The sequence below is a fragment of the Mustela nivalis genome (genome assembly GCF_964662115.1).
Source record: "Mustela nivalis genome assembly, chromosome: 12".
NCBI classification, from domain to species: domain Eukaryota; kingdom Metazoa; phylum Chordata; class Mammalia; order Carnivora; family Mustelidae; genus Mustela; species Mustela nivalis.
The window spans coordinates 40,334,325-40,358,583 of NC_139031.1; the positions used below are offsets into that span (position 1 = coordinate 40,334,325).

The window sequence follows — 24,259 nt, forward strand, 5'->3', positions numbered from 1 at the left end:
GAGGAGGAACTGTAAATAAGAAAGAAAAGTTTGCTGAAAACCATGTTCCCCTAGTTTTATAGATGTTAAAAATGTACTTTATCATGTCTTCTGGGATAGAGGAGTTTCATATATTATCATGGTATCTTTTAAGACTGTTTGGAATTTAAAGAAAAGGGAATTAAATAGATGTAAATACTATGAGCTCTTATTTATTTACTTATTTACTTGAGAGAGAGAGAAAGAGAGGGTGAGCATGTGCATGATGAGGAAGAGGGGCTGAGAGAGAGAATCTTAAGCAGGCTCCATGCCCACCATGGAGTACAATGTGGGACTTGATCTCAGGACCCTAAGATCATGACCTGAGCCAAAAGCAAGAGTCAGATGCTTAACCCACTGAGCCACGTAATGCCCCACTCTAGACTCTTTAAAAGCCAAAAATTATTATAGATTTTCCAACCAGAAATTAAAAGGCCACTGACACATCGCACGGGCTTTCATTTCTAATAAGGTAAATATTGACTGCTATGATCTACATGAACAAAAAAGCTCTTTGGGTTCTATCCACTTTTTTTTTTAAGATGAGAGGTTTCTGGGTTCCCCAAAGTGAGAGAAACCTGTGGAGCCTCCCTGGCAAGTGAAAGGTGCGTTTCTTACTATGACTCATAAGGAGCCATTGTTACTTAATTCCAAGCGTCTTTAAAAGTCTCTGGCTGGGCTTAGTTAGGTTTTTGATCCTTCTAGTTTAGGAAGCTGGCTTTGCTCACTCGAGGGACTGTCACCCAAGTTAACTTTTTTTTCCTTCTTCAATTTTTGTCTATAAAAGAAAGCTATTTCTCCACTCACCACCCTTCTGACACCAAATGCGTGGGTTTTTCACACCAAACAATTCTCCAATATTCTGAGAACACTGGCTGAATGTCCTGTAATTTAACTGAATTCTGACCTTGCCCAGGATCAGCGCAGACCCCACAGATTAAAGAGATTGGTCACCTAAGACTGACTCTCCTTCAGAAGCCACGTGTAAGAGGTAAGTCCCCAGTTCACCGTCACTTCTGTCTGTGCGATATGGTGGTTTCCACACCCCACCCCGGGGGGACCGGGGCTGATCCTTTGCTATAAGGATCACTTTACTTGGGAAACCCTTTACTTGGTATGACTGGTCAGTTAGAAAGGATGCAAACTGGCAGATGAAGAGCTACACGTGGCAGCATGGAGGACCCCAAGTTCAGGAGCTCCTGTCCCTGCGGAGTTCCGGGGTGTGCCACCCCCCCTTGGCACCTGGGCACGTTCACCGACTCAGAAGCTCTGACCCCTTCACTCAGGGATTTTTATGGAGGTTCTCTTAGAGGTATGTGTGCTTAAATCCTTAGTCATAGGTGATTAATCCCTAGCCCCTTTTCTCTCGTTGGAAGTTGGGGGTCCAGGAGGGGTGGCAAAGGAGTGTGGCTGAAAGGAGTTCCAACCAATCAGGTGGTCGGTTTCTCTGGCAACCTGCCCCCCCTTCTAAAGCTCGGGAGGGGGCGGGGAGCCACCGCTCATCTCATTTGTAACAGAACCTCCTGTCCGGTTTTGAAGGGGCTTATTACGAATAACAAAAGGCGTTCCTTTCACTCTCACCGCTCCTCCAGGAAATAGCTAGGGTTTTAGAAGCTGGGCACCAGGGCCTGGTGTTTGGTGAAGACCGAACACCTATTTCTTCCTATGTCACAGTATCACAGTATCATACAATATCACAGTATGTTGCTGGTCATTTTTGCCCTGTCTTCTTCTACTTTTTCCCCTTTTTTCCTTCATTTTTGTCTTTTTTCTTTTTAAATTTTTATTTTCCTCATTTTTTTCTTATTTTAGTTTTAACATTTTTCTTTCTCTACTTTTAGTCTTTTCCCAGTGTTGCTTTTTTGCTTTATTCCTTATCACCCTTTTTTCTTCTCATTTTCACTTTTTTCTTTATTCTTCTCATTCTTTATTTATTTCTCATTTTTCAATATTCTTTTTGGTTTTCTCATTTCTCTCTCTCTCTCTCTTTTTTTTTTTTCATTTCTTTTTTCTTTTTGATGTAGTAAGTTAGTGTTGTTAGCACTGAGTCCCACACGCTGCAGAGCCTCTCGACCATCTCTGCTGAGGAGGAAGCCCTATGGGGAATGCTGGCCTCTTAAGGCCTTTGGCAAAGATCATGACACCCATCACAGTATCTCCAGGGCCATGGATGTTGAAGCTGAACATCAAAAACTGCTTTCCCTTCTTTCCTTCCAGCACCTCTCCCTTCCCCTGAATCACTGTTTACCTCTGAAACCACCCACTAAGAAGCAGGACAGCGACCCCCACCACTCTGTCCCTCTGACCAAGGCCCCAGGCAATATCTCTGTTGGAAGGAGCAGCGGCCACAGGGTGTGGCCCTCAGCAGGAATGATGGGACCCTTGCCCTCTGCCAGACTCCTGTCACACAGATGTCAGCCAGACCCTTGCTTCCTGTCCTTGGGTGGTCATGTGATACCAGCTCAACCTTCCATTCCTTGTGTAGCAGGATACCAGCCAAGTTCCCAATCTCAGTGGGGATTTGTGACAGACATGTCACCAGGTCACCCTGAGGTTTTTGTTCCAGTGAATTCCAGATCTCTCCCTCATCTTGCATGTTTCAGCTGCCCCTGTCTCGCCATCCCATAGCTGCCCAGAGAGGCTCAGCTCCTCTACCTGATTTCTCCTGAACAGCACTCAGTCAAGGCCATTACCTTTCTTATTAGAGGTTCAGGATAAAAGTGTGGGGGTTCCATCAGAGAAGAGCACAGCAGATAAAACAGACTGTCAGTCATCATTAGTCTTAAAGCCTCTGGCATCCCCTTTCCCTCGGCCCCATCCCTCCCTTACTGGGAATGTTCGCTGGTGGTCTCTTCTGTTTCCTCCAGACTCAACTTCTTCCTGGGTCCCTTTGTTCCCCTTCACCTCCCTCTGCCTCACCCTGGTACACCTACTTCAACCCCCCCCCCAACTTTAAAAAAAAAAAAGGCAAAAGAAACTCTTTTGACCCTGCAATTGCACTACTGGGTATTTACCTCGAAGATACAGATGTAGTGAAAAGAAGGGCCATCTGTACCCCAATGTTCATAGCAGCAATGGCCACAGTTGCCAAACTGTGGAAAGAGCCACGAAGCCCTTCAGCAGATGAATGGATAAGGAAGATGTGGTCCAAATACACTATGGAGTATTATGCCTCCATCAGAAAGGATGAATACCCAACTTTTATAGCAACTTGGATGGGACTGGAAGAGATTCTGCTGAGTGAAATAAGTCAAGCAGAGAGAGCCAATTATCATATGGTTTCACTTACTTGTGGAGCATAAGGAATAACACGGAGGATATGGGGAGACGGAGAGGAGACGGGAGTTCGGGGAAATCAGAGGGAGAGATGAATCATGAGAGACTGTGGACCCTGAGAAACAAACTGAAGGTTTTGGAGGGGAAGGGGGTGCGGTTGGGTGATCCTGATGGTGGGTATTATGGGGAACATGTATTGCTTGGAGCACTGAGTGTGGTGTATAAACAATGAATCTTGGAACACTGAAAAAAATAAAATCAAATAAAATTTTTTTAAAAAGAGTATTCCTTTTTATTTTTAATTATTTACAAAGTTTTCCAACTTCATTGAGGTATACTTGAAGCATGAGAAACTAGTTTGGGGCTACAACAAATAAGCTCCCAGGAACATTCACAGAGAAGTCTTGGGTTTCACACTGTCCTTTGTTTCGGTAAATACCTACGAGTGGAATGATTGGTTGTACAGCATGAATGCGTAACTCTTTAGGAAAATGCAAAACTGATTTCTGAAGTGGTTATACCACCTTACGTGCCCTCTGCCCACCCTGGCCTTATAGGAGAGTTTCAACTGTTTCACATCCTCACCAACACTTAGTACGGCGGTCACGTGATTTTCAATTTAGTCCACTTGCGGTTTTGTTTGTTTGTTTCAATGCACAATGGTTTTGTTACCTCTTGGCTTCATTTCTCCTAAAGGGAAGCATATGTGTAGGTTTGCAGAGAACAAACCAGGTTATGTCTGTGGTGTCAGTGAAATGAATAGTGGCCCTCTTTCCCTCTAACTTGTCCTGGTTTATATAATAAAATATGTGGTTTCTCTAGTTCTAATCTTGAGGGGCATGCCCCCAAGCTGTCTATCCATAGCCACAAAGTCTCATCAAGGCATTCTGCTCAACAAAGACTCTTCCCTCCTTTACAAGGGAATTTCTTGCTTTTCCTAGTGGAGCTCTATCTCAGGACCCCAGGATCATGACCTGAGCTAAAGGCAGCTGCTTGGTGCCTTTAGCTTAGTGCCTGAGCTAAAGGCAGGTGCCTTTGCTTTTCCTAAAACAATTTTTTCCTTACCACAGAAGGATTACAGGAAGCAAAGAGAGGCATAATATAGAGATACCCAAATAAGGGCAAAACCTACCCACAGAAAAACCTGCACACTAATGTTTACTGCAGCTTTCTTCTTAATTGCTGCTATTTGAAAGCAACCAAGATGTCCTTCAGTAGGTGAATAAACAACCTGTAACATATCCAGACAATGCAGACTTATTCATCAACAAAAAGAAATGAACTATCAGCCCCTAAAAACCTGGGGGAACCTTAAATGCATACTGCTTAATGAAAGAAACCCGTCTGAAAGCCTGGTTCCTGTTACATGACATTCTGGAAAAGGCAGAATTATAGAGACAGAAGATCAGCGATGGTCAGGGATGAGGGGTGGGGAGGGATGAATAGGAAGAGCCAAGGAGACTCAGGGCCATAAAAACTGTTCTGTGTGATACTATAGTGATGGGTGCACAACCTTATGCACTTGTCAAGACCTACGGGAGCGTAAGAACACAAAGAGTGAACCCCATGTAAACCATGGGCTTTAATTATAGTCTATCAATTTGGATTCATCAATTTTAACAGGCATACCTCGCTCATGCACTGTGTTCACGATCGGGGAAGTGGGGAGGTGGGCTGTGGCAGGGTGGGAGGGGCGGGTGGAGAGAGGAAGAGGTACATGGGAACTCGGTATGTATTTTCTGCTTAATTTCTATGTAAACCTAAAACTTCTCTAAAAAACAAATCTAGTATTAAGGAAAAATCCCGGCAGACCTTTGGCAGAAATCGATTTGCTAAATCTAAAATTTAGTGGAAATACAAAGAACCTAGATTTGCCAGGACACCGGTAAAGAAACTTGAAGTTGGAGGGCTTAGGCTGCCTGAGTCCCGGGTTGACGGTAAACAGGTACAGTCACCAGGACAGTGTGGGACCGGCATAGGTAGGTGGGCACATGAGCGGAAGGGGACAGGGCACACAGAGGTGGACCTTCAGGGGCAGTCACTGAACCCACGTGGGGAGAGGATCCTCTTTGCAACACATCATACTGGAGCAACCGGACATACCCAGTAGAAACAAAGAACCTTGACCCCTACTTCGTACCACACCCACACAAGCACCTCAAGCCAAACCAGAAAGCTTCTGTGAGAACACAGAGCTGAATAAAGTTTCTTAAGACGGGACAGAAAAGCACTGATTAGAAAGGAAATAACCAGTAAATTGTCTTCCATCAAATTAAAGACCTCTTATCAAGGAGCACTCTTAGGAAAATGAAAAACAAGCCTTAGGCTAGAAGAAAATATTTTATATTTATATGTAAAATAGATGTATGGATGCATCTGTGCCTGTAAGCATATGCTTCTGTGTGTTCACGTGAACTCGCACAGGCATCTGGCCAAGGACTCCCTATCCGGAATACATGGTCATGTCCACCAAGTGATGCTCAAACAAGAACCAAGACAAGAAGCCTGTTGCTGGGAAGGGACCATGGCAACCTCAAGGCCCATCCATCACTGCAGGGGCTGTTGGTCCCTTCCTTAGTCATCCTGGTAACTGGGGAGGACTCACATGTGTTTACAGAAACCCAGTGACAACCCCAAACTCAGGGGACCCAACTGAGCTTTCAGGGACCCTATGGCCTAGGGGGAGTCATGGCTGTCCACCTTCCTGTCTAAAAATGAAGTGTCAGGCCACTAATCGGTGAGGGTTCTTTCTGCTCTGACCCCTCAGTAACCCCATGGTTGGGGACCCTACTGTCCTGTCCAATAACAGGATGGAGAGGGGTTGTCTTCCTATTAGTTCTTTCCCCTTTGCGGGTGTGCATCCCGCTTGTGAAGTTGCTTGCTTACACTCAGTGTCCAGAATAAACCTTTGCTTAGCTCCTGCATTACATGACCTAATAATAACAAAAATAGCTACTCTAATAAAAGGTACTTTCCTGACCTCAAATCAGCTCTGAATAGCAGGTGTAACGAGTCACATTTTAGAAACTGGGAAGAAGTGAGCCTCAGAGAGGTTAAGCCACTTGCCCGTGATCACAAAGCAGATACAGGCAGAATCAGCCTTCAAACTCAGGTTTTTCTAACCCCAAGAGCGTTCTACACTCCCAGTAGGAGCACAGTGTTTACTTGCTTTTAAAGAGTTATACTCCTTTAATGCAGACACGGCCTTTCAGGAGGGCCTGCAGAGGCAAACGAGTCTAAGATTCGTGACATCTCCAGTTTCTTGACACATGGGAAAACAGCAGGAACCTAGTGATGTGGAGGTGGGAGAGGAAGCTTGGAGCAATTCTAAATAGAGTTCTTCTGAAACTACCGATAATGAAGGTACCTAACACTATTGCATACAATGTTTGAGCACTACAGTAATCCCATGAAATAGGTAAGATTTTGCAAAATTCTCACAATCTCGGGAGGTAGGTCCCACTGTTAACCCCACATAACAGATAAGGTAGCTGAGACATGAAGTGGTTAAGGCCTTACCCACAGTAGCTGCCTAGCAAGTGCAGGGGTGGATGGGTTCCAGAATCCTGTGCTGTTACTCCATTTTAGTTCCTGTTCAGCCCTATCACCATTTGATTTACGTGTTTATTTTCTGTGCTCTTCTTCCTATCCTGTTAGACTTTATGGTCATAAGAGTAGGGAACTAACCCCTGCTTTTTTTTTTTAGTTTGTTTATATATTTATTTAAGAGAGAGTGACAGAGAGAGAGCACAGATGGTGGGGAAGAGCAGGGAGGGAGAGGGAGAAAAAGGCTCCTCGCTTAGCAGGGAGCCCGATGCAGGGCTGGATCCCAGGATCCCAGGATCATGACCTGAGCCAAAGGCAGATGCTTAACTCACTGAGCCCCCACAGGTGTCCCAAGAACTAAACCCTCTTGTTCACATCTGTGAACCTAGCTACTTGAGATACTATAGATGCTCCAGCACTAGTTTGTGAATAAATGAACAGGACGCATTACATTGCTTCCTCTTAGGTTCATCTCTTCTAACAGCAGGAGGAGGAGCCTAATTCATAGGAACCTAGCAGATTACTGAGGCAGGGTTTTCTTGGGAGGTGATGGCTTTCCAGAACTTGGTGGAGAGTTCTAGATGAGTTTGTGGAGATGAAAGGAAGCTCGTCTTGCCCTCTTTTTGTCTCTCCCTGGTCCCACCCCACTTCTTTTTCCAGGTTTCTGCAGTGCTGGTCAGGATGGAGGCACCCCTCACCTTCGCCATCGCCAGAACAAAAGCCCCAGTGAACCAACCACCATGTTCCTTCCGAGAGAAAGTCTGTGATGTTGTCCCTGCTCTTCTTCCCACATGCCGTCTGTGCTGTGAAAGCGACAAAGAGAGGCTCAGAGCTCATTTGTTTGTTTATTTTCAAATTGAAAGTAAAAATAGGGGCACCTGGGTGGCTCTGTCAGTGAAGCATCTGCCTTCAGCTCAGGTCATGATCCTGGGGTCCTGGGATGGAGCCCTGTGTCGGACTCCCTGTCAGTAGGGAGTCTGCTTCTCCCTCTCCCTCCCCTTCTGCTCCCTCCCTGCCCCCATTCTCTTTCTTTCTCTCAAATAAATAAAATCCTTTTAAAATAATAAAAAATAATAATAAACTGAAAGTAAAAACATTCTATTTCCAGGGCTGTCACCGAGGGCTACGATTAGCTGGTAATAGACAGCAAGGTGTGTCAATGACATCAATTTTAAACATCATTCACCATTCATTGTTGAAAAAATTCCAGAATGTGGCTGTGCACCTGGTTGAGGGAAGAGCTCAGAACTCATGCAGGGTCACTGGAAATGAATTATAACTCTTATTTTCAAAATATTAATGTCTTGCTTATTACCATGCTGGGAATAATCAGGGGCTCCACTTTGTCCCAGTCACTTGTATGGGAAGTCTGTTGGCTTTCACGTGTGAAGAATTCCTTGATTTTTCAAAAATGCTTTCACATTGCACAGGAGATTTCCACTGGCACTGGGTTCCCTTGGAGGCCCCAGTGAGTCGTGCCCCCAACCATCCCCGCCCCTGGTATTTGTGCCCCGGTTTGGTCCTCTCCCTTGAGCATGGACTAGATCTGTGACTAACTCTAACCACAGCAAAGATGCTGCGACAGTTCTGGGACTAAGCTGTCAAGAGTCCTGGCGGCATTTCTTTTGTGCTTTGGGCCACCCTGGGCCACCATCTAAGAAGTCCGATTAGCCATATATAGAGGGAGAGTCCGTGAGACACAGAGAGAGAGAAGAGCCCAACTGTCTTGTGTCAGAGCTGAACCTAGTCTCTTGTCAACCCACTGGCTCATTGTGTCACCTGCGTGACCTCTGGCCACCCAGCAGCAGAGCCAGACATCTAACACACCCCAGACTGTACAATTGTGATAAAATAATGCTTGCACTAGGATGCTAATTTGGGGGTTAGCTTATTATGCATCAGCTCATCACCAAAACATTATCTGAAAGCAGAGCTCCCTAATCTTGGCTATACATCACAACCACACAGAAATCCAAAGTGTCATGTCACAAGGTCCCAGCCTTTCCAAGGCTCTGATGTGATTGGTCTTGGGTGAAACACCAATTTATGTACATAGTTTAAAATTTTATGGTTAAAACCTATCCACGGGATGAATGGATACCAGAAGATGTGGTACAGTGGAATATTACACAGTCATACAAATGAATGAGATACTCATCCATGCAACAATGAGAAAGAACCTTCCAAACAACTCAGTGAGAGGAGCCAGTCACAAAAGACCACCAAATGGGTGATTCCATGTACACAAAACTCCCCAAACAGTTGGAGCCGTAAAGACAGAAAGTAGACTGGTGGTTGCCAGGGACTGAGATTGGGAGAAATGGGGAGTGATGGCTCCATGGGGCGGTGAAAACGTTCTGGCACTAGGCAGAAGTGGTGGTTACCCAACGTTATGAAAGTACTAAATGCCACTACATCACTTACGTTGAAAGGAACATGAAAAAGGTTAATTTTATGTTATGTGAATTTCACTTTGATAAAAAAGAAAAATAGAAGAGGAAGACGGAGAGGATGTTGAAGAAAAGAGCAAGGGAAGGACTGGACCACTCTTGGTGGCTTGTGAGGTGGAAGTCGGTGCTGCCAGCGGAGCAATGGGAGTGGCCTCCCCAAGTGGGGAAAGACGAAACAGAGGCCACCCTGGCAGCTCCAACAAGGAATGCATCCCTGCCAGCATCTCAACTGTAGTCCAGAGAGACCTGTGTTGGGGCCATAACCTCCAGGACCATACCTGATACATTTGTACTGTTTTAAGGCACAGAACGCAAACATACATCCACACACATGCACATACCTCACACACTGACATTAGCTCTTCTTTCTTAGAAAAAAATTTTTTTTGGATGTATCCATTCTAAGCTTTCCCGTATATGTAGTGTCATGTAATCACCCCAGAATATAGAACAGTTCCACCACACCCAAAACTCCCTGTGCTCCCCCTTGGCAGTCACGCATTCGACACCCCTGCTCCCTGGCAACCGCTGATTCATTCCCCAGTGCTATATTTTTTTCTCCTTTCCCAGAACATCCTTGCCTTGTTCCAAATCTCAGGGGGGGAAGCATTCACTCAGTATTTATTTTAAATTATTTATTTATTTATTTATTTATTTATTTATTTATTTGACACAGAGAGAGAGAGCACAAGCAGGGCAAGCAGAGGGGGAAGCAGGCAGAAAGCCCGATGCAGGGCTTCATCCCAGGACCCTGAGACCATGACCTGATCCGAAGGCAAATGCTTAATGGACTGAGCCATCCAACCGCCCCTTAGTCTTTATTTTTGAACAGATCTGTTGTTGCTACATTCTGTTTTCCTTCATTGAGAGTCTTTATTTCACCTTTATCCCTGAAGGACGTTTTCACCAGATAGAGAATTCTGGGTGGACAGTTTTTCTCTTTCAGCACTTTAGAACTATTGTTCGATTTCCTTCTGGCCTCCATTGAAATCCACAATAATATAGATGGATGTTTCCCTCTTACAAAGAGCCATTTCTCTCTGGACAATTTTAAGGTTTTCTATGTCTTAGTTTTTAGCAGTTTGTTTTTGCTGCTTCGGGGCATGGATTCCTTTGGGCTTATCTTATTTGAGATTCACTGAGCTGTTTGTAAGTTTATGTCTTTCACCAAATCTGAGAAGCTTTTGCCCATTATTTCTTCAAATACTTCTTTTTTGCACCATACCTCTTTCCCTCTCTGGGACCCTGACAAGATGAATGTTAGATTTCTTGGTATAGCTCTACATAACCTCAAGCCTCTGTTCATTGTTTTTCTAATTTTTTTCTCTTTGTTTCCATATTGGATAATTCCTATGGATCTGTCAAGGTCACCAACTCTTCTCTACTCTTCTCTAGTTTGCTCTTGACCCATTCACTGAGTGTTTTATTTCAGTTTTTCAGTTATTGTACTATTCAGTTCCAAACAAATTCCTTTTAGTTCTTCTATCTTCTATTTCTTTGCATATCTATATCTATCTATCTATATATTTTTTCTTATCTTTCCATTCATTTCAAGAGAATTCGCCCTTACTTCTTGGAGCACAGTTACAATTGTTTCTTTAGCAACCTTAGTTAATTTCAACACCTGTATCCTCTTATAGTGGGTACCTCTTGGTTGTTCCTTTCTTCATCAGTTGATACTTCTCTTGTTCCTCACATGCTGTGTAGCTTCAGATTATATCCTAGTCATTTTGAGTATCACATTATGAGAATCTGTGTCTTGTTTAAATCCTAAAGAGAATGCTGGATTTTGTTTCAATTTGCTTTAGCAGGCATTTGGATCTGGCTAAGCTGCAACCTCCAGTCCTGACCTGCCTTCTGTGGACTGTGGTTCCAATGTCAGTTCAGTTTTCAAAGACTCAGCAGAGCTGTGTGGATCTGTTCTTTGTTTGTCACCCCGTGGCCGTTGGGGAGCCTGGGTGATGTTCTAATCCACAGTCCAGTTCTCAAAGCACATAGAGCTTAAGACATAAGCCCAGGAGTTCATATGCGTCTCTCTTAAGTGCTATCCTTTCTGAGTTCATACTGATGCTCTCACTCCCTGTGGCCCTCTGGTCAGAGAGCTAGGGCATTAGTTTCCCTGATATACCTGGCACTTTCTAGAGCATGTAGGAGTATGGGGCCAAGCAGTGGAACGAGAGAGAAAAGAAGAGCAATGGGATTTGGGGAACATAGCTTCTGGGGTCAGAAGGAATACTTTCCTCTCTCAGAGCTTTAAGCACCTTCTTGGCTATTGTCACCATGGCTACTGCTGCTATGGGATTAGCTGGGGGTCCAGGTGGGGGAATGGAAGGAACCAACCAGGGACTTTCCTCACTTTCTCTGATCCCTCCCCCACCCTCCCGCCCCGAGACCCTTTCCCCCACCGCTTGGCCCAGAGAGTGAGGGCTACTTTAACAGCGCATTCTGTTTTCATCTGGTATGCATTTCAGGCTGCCTAGGAGTTGAGAGGTCAGATGGTTCCAGAGGAGAGAAAATGGGACACTCAATCCAGGTTTGGTGGCACTTGAAATTCTGATCTCTTTCCCCAATCCACTTGCTCCTATTCCCTTTCATTTGTCCTCAGATAGTTGCTCCAGGCAGTCTGTCCAAGATTCAGTGTTGCATTCAATAGGAAAGGCATGGTGGAGTGTGCGTATTCCTTTTTTTTTTTTTTTTAAAGATTTTATTATTTATTTGACAGAGGGAAAGAGAGAGAGCACAAACGAGGGGAGTAGCAGGCAGAGGGAGAAGGAAAAACAGGCTCCCTGCACAGCAGGCGGAGTTCAATGTGGAGCTGGATCCCAGAACTTTGGCATCATGACATGAGCCAAAGGCAGGTGCTTAACCAACTGAGCCACCTAGGCACCAGAGTGCGCTTATTCCATCTTGCTTAGAGCAAGAACCCATATGTATCTGTGTGTGTGTATATATATTTTTTTTTCTCAAAGATTTATTTACTTATTTTAGAGAGAGAGCATGCATGCATGTGTGGTGGTGGGGGGACAGCAGGAGAGAATCTCAAGCAGACCCCCCTGCTTGCATAGAGCTGGATCTCATAACCCTGAGATCATGACCGGGGTCAAAATTGGAGTCAGATGCGTAACTGACGGAACCAACCAGGCACGTCCCCCCATACATATTTTTTAATCTAATTCTATAAACATAAAGAAACCTTCTTTAAACATCAGACACCATGCCCAAAACTAATCGCCAGGATTGCCTTCACACGGCCTCTGTTAGCTACATTCTTCCTGCTGGATTGGGCTCTCTGGCCACCTCAGGGTAGGCTGACGCATGGTCTGCCCTGATAGGGTGCTCCTGAGGCTGGGAGTCTTGCAGTGGGTGACCATGGGCATCAATTCCCTCTTCCGTAAAACGGGGGTAACTACAGCACCCCCTTTATTGTGTCATTAGGACAAGATAGATGGCGCATGCTTTCCCCAGGGGCTGGCCCACAACAGGCACTCAGCAAATAACCATTTTTATTTGCTTCTCCTAGATGCGTGGGCTCAGCTAAACCAGCACATGGACTTCCCCTTGACTCTCCAAGGACTAGCAGGTCTCTGGGATCAGACTCCATTTTTAGTGATAATTGGATGCTTGCTGTCACCTAAGATCTGACTTGACAGCTATTTAACACTTTACCATGGGAAAAAAACAGCAGCTGTTTCCTGGTGGCCGTCAGATGGCCAACATGTCAAAATGAGCTGGCATGACCCAGTACTTTACCTACGGTCAAGTTTCAGAGACCTCACCTTCTTTAAACAATTCCATTAAAATGTTTTTTGCTCGATTTCTGTGAAGAGGCAGGGAAAAAAGATAATAGGTATTTTCTTCTAGCATTTTAACTTCATGTACGAGGTCACACTTCAAAGCAGCTTCCACACATTTGGCAAGAGTTCGGGGAGAGTCTGGTCAATGAGAAGGAGTGATGTCCCCACTTCAGAGGTGGGAACCAGTGACTGGGTCAGTAATATTCCACTGCCTTCACTGAGAAGCCCAACAGGGACCATGGCAAGAGAGAAGGAAGAGGGGAGTGTGGAAGGGAATGCGCCAGACAACTGCACTGTGGGGACCCCATAGCTTTGAACTTGTCCACAGTCTCTGTGTTGTTAGTCTGCCCTGAAAACCTCAGGCACATGGATCTAGAAGTGAACCAGAGCAGAAGGAATATCACAGCCAGGCTGATGGAGATGTGGAATTAGGGAGGAGAGTGACACCAGATGCATCCGTTCTTAGTAGTTACTGCTCTTGTCAGAGCCTGAAGTTCTCTACAGGGGCAGCAGGGAAATAAGCATCCTCTTCTTATGACTTGGGGGGTGGAGGAGGCGGAGATTAAATGAGATAATGTGTATGGCATAGTTGTGGGGACTTGGTGCCCATGGACCTTGATAGCGGTGCTTTCTTTTTACAACACAGATGTCCCATGGGACCTGTCTGCCTCCAAGATCTAGTGGAGATGATCCCAAATCCCCAACCTGCCTTCTACCAATGGGGGGGGGGGGGCTTCCAGCAAAGTCCCGGGCATCAAGTTTCTTGCTTCCACTTCATTACACTCTCTTCAGTTTTTAAATCTAACCCAGATGTGGAATGTAATAGCTCCAGGCTCCATGTAACCCCCCCTCCCCACCTTCCCTCAAGGTCATGTGTATGGTCCAAGGGTACTGATGCCTTGGATATGGAGGAGATTTACATCATAAAAACAAGGCAGCACAAAATAGCCTACAGACAGCCTGGTTTGTTGGGGGTTTTTGTGCTTCAGACGTTTCTGCCCATCCTCCTCGCCCCTTTCCCACCCCATCCCATCTGGTCCCCCTAGAGCGCTGCTCCGACCCTGAAGGCCTCCCACCACCTCTCTGAGGCCTTCTCCTAATTCAGACCCAGGCTCTCACTTTCCATATCTAAAGACTCATCCAGTTATTTTCCTAAAGACATGTGGCTCTTTCCCAAAGGCCTCTGGGACCAGCTGGTAGAACACAATCCATCTGCTTGGCTCTGTGATCTCGAGACCCTCCCCTGGTGTTCGAAGGTGGCCACATCAGTCATTAGTCATCTAACCCTCTCCTAGAGCCCATGTTTGTCACCATGACTGCCGTCTTCCCAGCGCCCGGCACTGCTCCCAGCACCAAACACGCCCCTGATAGACACCACCTAACTGGCTGATGACAGAAATCATTTTGTGATGCAAATCCAATAACCAGTCTTTCTAGAACAGTAGCACTCCTGTCACCACCACCATTATAGGTCATGGGATGTTACTACTAATTTGGGCCACACTGAACTGAACGCCACTTCCCTTGAGTCCCAGTGTCTGACTTGGGCAAGTCACTTCACCAACTTGACTCTCCAATTTGTGACCTTTAAAACGAGAGTGATGATTGCTCCTCCCAGAGCAAATTCACTGTGAACCTACTGAAATTGAACAGGTAGGTAACACGCACTTCTAAATAAACATGTTTTTGTACCTAATTTGTGTGTTGGCAAGTCGGTGTTCATTTTCTAAAATGGCTCCCCAAACTATATACAGTTTGGGCACCATGAACCTGACTCCTGGTTGGTGTTGTGAGAATGTGAGATGAGTGTCAAGCTGGCTCTGGAGGGCTCCGGGAACCAAAGGAAGCCTTGTGACCCAGGGGGTGGGGGGTGTCCGGGAGGCTGGAACAAGTCCCACAGGCACCCTTCCCCCACTGACAGGCCCGAACTTGGGCAAAGGGCCCGAGTCCAGCTTCTCCCAGGCAGAGACTGACCCATCCTTTTCTAGAGGTATCAGGAAAGGAAACTCTGGACTCATGCAGGTGACCTTGTAGCATTCCACCAGCCTTTGCCAGCACCCCCCCTTGCCCCTCCTTGCCCAAACTCCTGTCCCTTCCCCTCTGGATGTCATGATGCAGTCAAAGGGGGAGGAAGTGTTCCAGCCAGAGTCCCCATACCTTCCCTAACTTAGCAAAGGCCCTGTTGTGGCCACTTGACACATGGTTCTTCTGTCATTTATTCCTGTCTTCTGTCTTCTCACCCTCAGGTACACAGAATCAGATTATGGGTGAATCACCATTCTTTGTTCATGACATGCTATTGTCATTGGTCCACATCTGACCTCCTGTTGCTTCCTTGGGCTTTTTGTTTTACTTTGTAACGTAACAAGGACTGAAAAACCATCACTCAAAACCAAAGCTAGAACCGTGACAAAAACCTACAGCCTGCTCTGGGGGCCCCACCCCATTTGTATTTTCAAACACTGAAGTCCAATCCCATCATACCACACCTGGTCCTTCTCACTACCCTCAGCACCACCGCAGGGAAGCTGGCTGAACTGTGGCGGGTCAGGGCTGGGCCAGGTCCAGCCAGCCAGACCAGACAAAGCTCCTTTCTCATGGAGGAAGGGGAATGGATAGGGATAAACAGAAATCAAGAAATTTCTGTTTGCCTCTGATGAACCCAAGGGATCCCCCCCTCAGAACTGTTAACTGTGTCTGACATCAAGTAGGGGCAATGGCTAGATGGAACAAGGCCCAGGAATTCTGTGTTCCCTGAAAAGCTGGCCATAAACATTAGTCTTCCCGTAAATGCAGGAGTTGCTCCCCTGTGAGCTTGCCCTGAGAGAGCTCATGGCCAACACGTCATGATGGTGAGCCCAAGCCATCTGATCTAGCTGGGGGCTCAGCAACCACAAGCCAGACGAGCCACATTCCCTCTAATCCGTCCCCCCCCCCCCACCATCCGTCTCCACCCCAAGACATACTGATTCCTTTAGAATAAATCAAACCGGGAAGAAAGTCTCACCCAAGTCGAACTTACCTGCTTGAAAATCAGATTTCTATTTTGGAAAACCTTGTTTTCCCCTCCTTAAGTACTGCCTTTTAAATGCCTTTTCTTGATAACGAAGAGCTTTTGGATTGATATTCAACCCTAGGTAGATTTCCTATACAAGGGCAAAAATAAGCAGATCAGCATGGTTCATTTAATTGAGACCTTATAGTTTCTTTGTATGGTCCATTTCAGCCCAGGCATGGAACAATTTCACAGAGATGTGGCTTATTGCTGCAACCAGGGTAGACTTGAGGTCAAAATACAAAGAAGTACCACAAAATCAATTATTTCCTCTCCAAAGGGCCTTTTCCAAGTTGTTCTCAGGTGAGAAGTTTTTACCAGCACCAGTCTAAACACAAGAAAATTCCTCCCCAGGACATAGCATGATTCAGACAGATGGGTGGTCAGGTTAGGCAAGCATCAGAGAGCGAGGGCCGTCTAAGGTTTTGGACAGCCCGCATCTCAGCATCTACATCTGCACAGGCCCATGCAGTAGCAGATAGTGACCAGGAGAGCCGGGCTCCTGAACAGAGGGCCTAGAAACATGAACTCTGAGCAGTTGTAGCCAGAGAGAAAGAGACCCCTTTCCTATTCTAGTTGAAGCCCTCGCAGAAGGGGTGAGCCATCCAGGGCAGACTGGAGGGCGACAAGGAAGTGTGTGGGTACAGAAGATCGATAGAGAATGAAAGAAGACACTGTCAACCGGAAGGGCCTGAAACATTTCCCACAGCTCCATCAGGCTATGGTTTCACCAGCCATTAGTGTGATGAGCTTGGAAGTGAATACGGAAGATACACTCTATATTTATTTGTCCTTGGTGCCTTCTTACTGAAGTTAATGATTCAATATTTTATTCTGTAGCATATGATCGACCACAGGACTGTAACCTAATGACTATCCATATACAGATTTGCCTGATTGGAAAGCCCATTCCTTCCCTGGGCAGCCAAGTCTCCAGGCTGGTGATGAGTAAATGGGAATTTGGGTCCTCTATGGGTGACACGAGAACGCAAATGGCATGAGCACTGAGGGTCCACCTGTTGGCTTCACCTGGGTACTATTCTGGAGCTGGATGCCACCAGGCACCCAGACAAACCACTATCACCATGGCTCCTGCATGGCTGTGAGCGAAAGGAAGAAGGGGATTCTGAACTACAGATGGCTTATTTTCCAGGTCAGCTGGAAACCATCCAGGTCAGCTGGGACCATCTGCCTAGAGCAGAGAAGGGGGGCTGGCTGTGGGGGAGGGGATCTGTGCTCCATCGGTAGAGGAACATCCTGCCGACAGCTGACCGTCTGCATCTGGGAATGTTTATGGCATCTGCACAGGTGAAAGCCTATTTGTATTTGCATTCAAGAAAAGGATAGTAATAGATGCTCACTTAAAGGTCAGTAATGTCAGAGCAGGAGGCTCCTATTAAAGAGGTAACCTCAGGTTAACGAGATTTATCAGTGCAGAAGGACAGCAGCAGCAACCACAGAAAGATGGGTGGTAAGGGCTCCCACGGTGGGGAAAGAAATAGGGTGTTTCTGGTTACAGCTGCATTTTCACGCGAACAGTCCATGAATGTGACGTGGACCCATGAACAGGGTATGACTGAAAAGCAAACCGGTCGACAGAAGAACAATGTGGAAAATTTTGCAAAAGGATTTTTAAATTAATGTTTGTATTCGTTTCCTATTGCAGCTGTAACAAATTACCCCAAGTGCAGAGGCTTAAACCAACACCAATTTATCTTAGTTTTGGACGCCAGACATCTGAGATGGTTCCTAAAATGAAGGGAACAGCGGGACTGCATGCCTTCTGAAGGCTCGAGGGGAGGATATGTTTCCTTACGTTTTCCAGTTTCTAGAGATGGGCTTCTGGCCCTTGCTTCCACCTTCAAAGCCAGCAGGGTGCTGTCTTCAAGTCTCAGTCTCTCTCTCTCTGTACACACACACACACATACACACACACATATGCATACCCCTCCATTTCCACACTGTGCCTCTGCATAACCCTTTCCAGGGAATTAGGATGAACAAACATGGGGGCTGAGGGCTTTATTTTCTCTACCACAGTGATGAAAATGGTGAGTCTTTAAAATAACTTATTTTGGGGGCACCTGGGTGGCTCAGTGGGTTCAAGCCTTCGGCTTAGGTCATGATTCCAGGGTCCTGGGATTGAGCCCCACATCAGGCTCTCTGCTCAGTGGGGAGCCTGCTTCCACCTCTCTCTCTGCTGCTGCTCTGCCTCCTTGTGATTCCTCTCTCTGTCAAATAAATAAATAAAATCTTTTTTAAAAAATAAAAGAAAAGAACTTATTTTGTAATAATTTAAGATTTACAGAAAAGTTGTGAAGGTAGTACAGGCTAGTATGTCTTTTAAAAACACTTTTTTCATCTCTGTTTAGGTTGTACAAATATTTTTGCATTGAAAAATAGTTGAAAACAAATGAGCCATCTGTGAAAGTGCTCTGTGTTCCTCAGGAAAAGAAAATGCTGTTTCGTGCAAGGCGTTGGCGAGCCCCCGGCTGCCTTCAGAGGAGAACCACACCGTGTTCCTCGATGGGAGCTGCCAGTTTCCTCCACCCCTGGGGACTCCCTGGGGCCCAGACCTCATGACCGTGACTGGCCCATGCAGACCGGTAGAGTAAAGATGACTTCTCTCTACCTGTTGGGAAACACATTCCACTCAGCAAGTCCTTCTCTGTGTCACCTCCTTTCCGTTTCCCTCAATTGTTGCCTCAGATGCTTCTGGGCCTTCGCCACCTATAACCGGCTGGGCGGGCAGTACCTGGGATCCTTTGCCAGGCAGCTCTCCTGAGTCCTCTGTGCCTGTGTGGTGAGCTCGCTGTCCTCAGGGATACTTCCTGGAAGCCTTAGGGACCCTGAGCTCCATTTACTGGCTCCTGACTGAGAATCGCCCCCTGCCATTTGGAACAGAACTAACACCAATGGTGATTTGAGGCTACTGATAGGCACGATGGCTTCCAAACTCAGGTGTGCATCAGAATCACCTGCCGTACTTGGCAAGAAATACACCACGAAATGACTTTGGAATGGCTTGTTGCACAAGAAAGCAAGGAATTACTCAAACAGTAGTGAGAACATGTCCAAACGACACGGTTACCAGATCGAAGGCTATAAATCTGCGACAATGTGGACATTGCAAATAGTGATGATGATGCCTTATCAGCCGTTGAATAAAAAAGAAACCACCAGTCCATACTCATATAATTAGGCAAACAAATAACTAAATAAGAGAAAGTTCTTGCTGATCGTGTATATATCCCCCCCCCCCCCCCTGAGATTCACGCACTGAAATGCTGCTTCCGTAGATCCAGAGCGGGGCCCAGAACCTCCAGGCACAGCAGTTACAGAAGGACCTATCTGTCGTGGTCCTCCGGTGAAACCCAGCATGTGCCGGATGATGTACAAGCTGGGATGCCGAAGGGTGACCACTTTCTGGTCCCTGGAGCTCACGGGCGAGGTGCTACTGAGACATTTAAACAGACCCCCGGGGGGTGAGCTCTGAGGCCTGGGAGCCTGGAAGAATGAAGACGTTGCCAGGTGGATGGGGAGAAAAAGGCATTCACGAAGGAGGGAAAAGCCACGGGGTGGAGGAGGGCAGGGCACGAGGGTGATCCTATTACATCGGCTGTGAGTGTGCGGCGGACTTGCCACAGCCCAGAGAGGCGAGTGCAGTGCACACAGACTCCTGAGCATGCGCCCCAAGCAGGCAGTGGCCTGGGCATTTCTGTGGCCACGTAATCACCACCACAAAAACTCTGTACACAGATGGAAACGGCACGGCGAGACCGAGGGACGTTCCCAAGGTCACAGCGCTGGTACTCTAGAGCACATGCTTTTAACTCTTCACTGGGCTTTCAGTCCTTGCTTTTGCGCTGACCAGCAGGCTTGGCCTCACCTGGCATTTGGGAGACATGCAGAGTCTCAGGAAATCCACCCTTCAACCTGATCCCCAGGACAGTCACATGCACGTTGAATTCTGAAAAGTGCCGGTTAGGGAGGTCTCTCTGGTGTCTGCTACAAGCGTGGACTGAGATGGAGATAGTGGATGGGGAGTTAGCAAGACCAGGTCGAGGTCTGTCATAGTGCTCTCGTGAAGGGGAAGGGGACCTGGTGGCTAGAGTGGTCTTCTCCCTCACATGGGCTTTCTCTCCAACTTGACTTTAAGTTCCTTAGGAATGGCCCATGGCGCTGTCTCTGGCAGATCTAGGAGGACAACATCCATCCATCTGCTACCAACTCAGTGCTCTGTGGACGGATCACAGACTTCAGACCTGGAGCCATGCGACTATCCACAGCGTCCATTTCTGCAATTCTGACTCCTCCGTCTGAGCGCCGACCTCACATCGGCAGGGATCACTGCCTCCCCAACCCACCCATTGGCCTGTCCAGCCGCATCCTGGGCACAGCCTCCTCCTGCTGCCTCATCACTCCTGTGGCAGGTGTGAACCAAACAGGTAATGTCAGCTGGCAGGAGGTAAGCACATGAGGAAGCCCACACGGTGACAGGCCGGCCACTCCCTGCAGATGGCTGGGACATCACTCATCACTGGATAAAGAAAACCCCATGGCTACTCATTTTGGGAAAAAAATTTTTTTGACTGTCCTTATTTTGGGAGGGGGGGGAATATATATATATATATATATCCTGAAGTAGCATTGACTATCACGGAACTGAGGATTTTTCTGTTCTGGGGAGTTTGGTCCAACCAAGAATTCTAGAAATGAATTTATGTCAAAGGATGGGTATATTTTCTCCGAGTTTTCGCGATCATTGGCAAATTCCATATTATTAAGAACTCAGTCTTAACCCTCAGGTGACCTCGGGTCCTGCCTTTCACTCTTGGTTGCGGTATTGTTGGTATTTTTGTCCATTAGTGTGCCCGGGTGGATATTGCTCTGCATTTCTTTTCCTGAGTTAGGATTTAAACCCCGAGGCTTTGAGTATGAACTAAATGTATTTCCATTAAAGGCATTTCTATTGCCACAGGGGAAATACCACCACCTCATTCTGATATCCCCATGACTCAATCATGATTAATATTATTAATAGTCATTAGCACTTATTGATGTTCCCTCCCTAAAATTTTCTGTAGTTATTAAACTGCCCCAAATTCCCTAGAAAATGGGAGGGACCTGGCTCCTTCCCTTTAGCGCCCTTTTGCCTGTCTTTCCTGCCTTGAGAGCAGGGACTATGTTTTTTTTTTTATCTTGGAATCCCACTGGCCAAGCGGTCAGTTCCATGAATGGCCACTTCGGCTGGTTTCAACAGCAGACACCTGCATCTAGAAAAACAGTGGAACGAGCAGAGCATGCTCTGGGGTGGGGTCCATCCACACACTCCTTCTGTTGTATGGACAGAGCGGGAGCCAGGGGAAGGAAAGGAAATCCCTGGAAATTAGGAGACAGACATGGTAATTTTGCAGAATAATGGATGGCCAGGTTTCCCAGGAAGCCCCAGTCCTGCCTCACCACTGAAAAGATGAGCATTTCCAATCAAGAATCAGGTGACACCCCGGGAGCAAGACTCGTTTGAGTCGACAGGAGGAGGGTGTGTGCCTGGTGAGCCATGATTGTGGGGGAGGGGGTTAGCTGTGCCCTGGCCCCATTCATCCATCTTCCTGAAGCCCCTGGCCAGCCTTGACCACTGGGGCCCTACCTCCTGGCAACCTGGCCAACTTGTCTGTCCCATCCTTTCCCTTCTTCCTGGTACACCCCTTCTCAGCCCTGCAAGTCTATGAGCAACATTAGTCTTCAGTTTCCGGTGCCCCTTTCTCTCTCAGCGACCCCATTAGACACCTACCACCTTGGAGCCCTCGGCTGGCTCATGCTCCTTATCTGTAAATGGGATAAACTTTAACTGAAAGGCTATGTTGGAGGCATTTTGCTTAGTGCCTCAGAACATTACGTAGCCAAGCCTGGGATTCTTGTGTGGTTATTCATTCCCTGCTTGCTCAGCGCCAGCCACTGGCAAGGGCAGGAAGGGTGGCAGGAACCTCCTGACTTCACGAAGAGCTCAGAGCCAGGGTGAGTGGGTGGAGGGAAATGACGCTTGGGCTGTCCCGGGTGCCCTTTGCTGTTGGGGGGAAAAAAACTGTTTAATTTGGGGAGAATCTCCAAAAAAGTAGGCTCCAGAATAAGGGACGTGGGTTTAAGAGCCCAGGAGAATGCCTACCAGCCAAACTCCCTTCCACAGTGGAGTGAAAAGAGGGTTCCCCATGTGCTGGGGGCCCATGGAGAGACAGCCGGCCTCCCCATGCCTCACCCCAGATGGGAAAAAGCGGCATCCCTCTGTACTGTGCAAGATCTCAGGACAGGAATTAAAGCAAACTGTGATATACAAAAACATTCTGCTTGGCATCTACTATTAGGGAAGAATTAAATCATCAAGAGTTAAAATGCAGTACCTTGTGTGCAGAGTAGATTTTCCAGCACTTTCTGCAGAAATGGAAACCTCGCCTGTGCCATAACGGTCAGCTGGGAAAGGAAAGGCTCAGTATGTTCCAAGGAGCTGAAGTGGTGCCAGGAGTGCTGTGTGTGATGGAGAAGACCCGTCATGTGTGAGACATGGCACAGGCTTCCCAACCTGCCTGTACCGAAGCTTGACTGCCTTGTGGGATGCTTGTCTCAGAAGGACAAGACAGGGGCACCTGGGTGGCTCAGTCGTTAAGCATCTGCCTTCGGCTCAGATCACGATCCCAGTGTCCTGGGATCGAGCCCCGAGTTGGGCTCCCTGCTCAGTGGGGAGCCTGCTTCTCCCTCTGCCTGCCACTCCCCCTGCTTGTGTTCCCTCTCTCACAGTCTCTCTGTCAAATAAACAAACTAATTTCTAAAAAAAAAAAGGATAAGACAAAGTGTTCGGGCCGTATGCCTTGCCAGGTGGGCATGACCTTCACCCTGTGACCTGTGTCTGTGACAGCACAGGGTTTTGAGGAATCTGCCCAGACACTGTTTTGTTTCGCGTGGTTTTACGGTGATCTTCTCATGGTCTTTGGGGTCTGAAGTCCTCTCTGGGTACTGGAAAAGCTAGGGGGTGTGCACTGCGTTGTTAACAGTATTTCTGAAGGGAGACTCCCCAGCACTTGGTAATTAACAGGTGGGCTCCCAGTAATCAGACACTCTGCTGGAAACACAAAGCTGGGCCTCAAAGGCTCCTTGGCGTTGCCATGACTGGCACTGGAGAGCTTTAAGGATGTGTGGGCCTTATTGCAGTTCCAGATTTCAAAGAAGATTCTAGGCACTGACAGCTTTCATGTCATCAGTTAAAAGGCCAGCGGAGGCAGAGAAGGGGGCTCCCGTCTACAGAGTGCTTTACGGGCTAGATACTGCAAATCTATTGTCTGGAACAGTCTGAGATAGGGCTTATCGTGTCCATTTCAGAGACAATGAAACTGAGCCTTACTCTGATGAAGTAAACTGGCCCAGTGACGAGGTCTTGCAGCCGGATCCACCAGACTCCAAAACCCCTACCCTTTATCCTACATCACAATGGTTCCTGTACACAAGGGTTCATAGTCAAGGGACCCCACGAGGGTTGGCTAACAATCCATCATCACGTGTGGGCGGGGGTTGTGGCCGACCACTTGTCCAACCCTGCAAACTTTGTACCTTGCCCTGGAGGGGGTCAAACTGATGTCCAAGTGCCAACCCCTGGTACCTGTGAATGTGACCTTCTATGGCAATAGGGGCTTGGCAGGGGTAATTAAGGATCTTGAAATAAGATCATTCTGGATTTAGAGTGAGCCCTCAATCCAATGACAGGTATCCTTCCAAGAGAAGGGAAAGGGAGAGCTGACACACAAAGACACAAGAAGCAGGCCACAAGAAGATGTGTCAGCGATGGGAGTGACATGGCTACAAACCAGGGAATGCCAAGCATTGCCAGCAGCTACCGGAAGGTAAAGAAAGGCATGGCAAACATTCTCCCTCAGAGCGTCCAAGGGGAATCAACCGTGCTCACCTTGATTTCAGACTTGTAGCTTCCAGTACCGTGAGAGAATCAGTTTCTGTTGTTTTAAGCCACACAGGTTGGCGTACCTTGTGATGGCAGCCCCAGGACACTGACGCTGGCCTGATCTCTGGAGTAAGAGTTGTATAAGCCATTTGTTATGTAACATGCATCCTGTATG

The 24,259-nt window shown here is 47.1% G+C and overlaps 2 long non-coding RNA genes across 2 annotated transcripts; one reads left to right on the forward strand and one right to left on the reverse strand.

The window, feature by feature from the left end:
* Window positions 1–733: 733 nt before the first annotated feature.
* Window positions 734–13,922, forward strand: LOC309844686. Its single transcript, XR_014300821.1, has 5 exons — window positions 734–1,009; window positions 6,493–6,712; window positions 7,501–7,636; window positions 12,811–12,870; window positions 13,731–13,922. It is a non-coding gene; the product is annotated as an uncharacterized lncRNA (long non-coding RNA).
* LOC309844687 lies at window positions 7,576–24,259 on the reverse strand. The gene is made up of 3 exons (XR_014300822.1): window positions 24,091–24,259; window positions 16,103–16,230; window positions 7,576–7,643 (listed from the first exon to the last, which is right to left on the reverse strand). It is a non-coding gene; the product is annotated as an uncharacterized lncRNA (long non-coding RNA).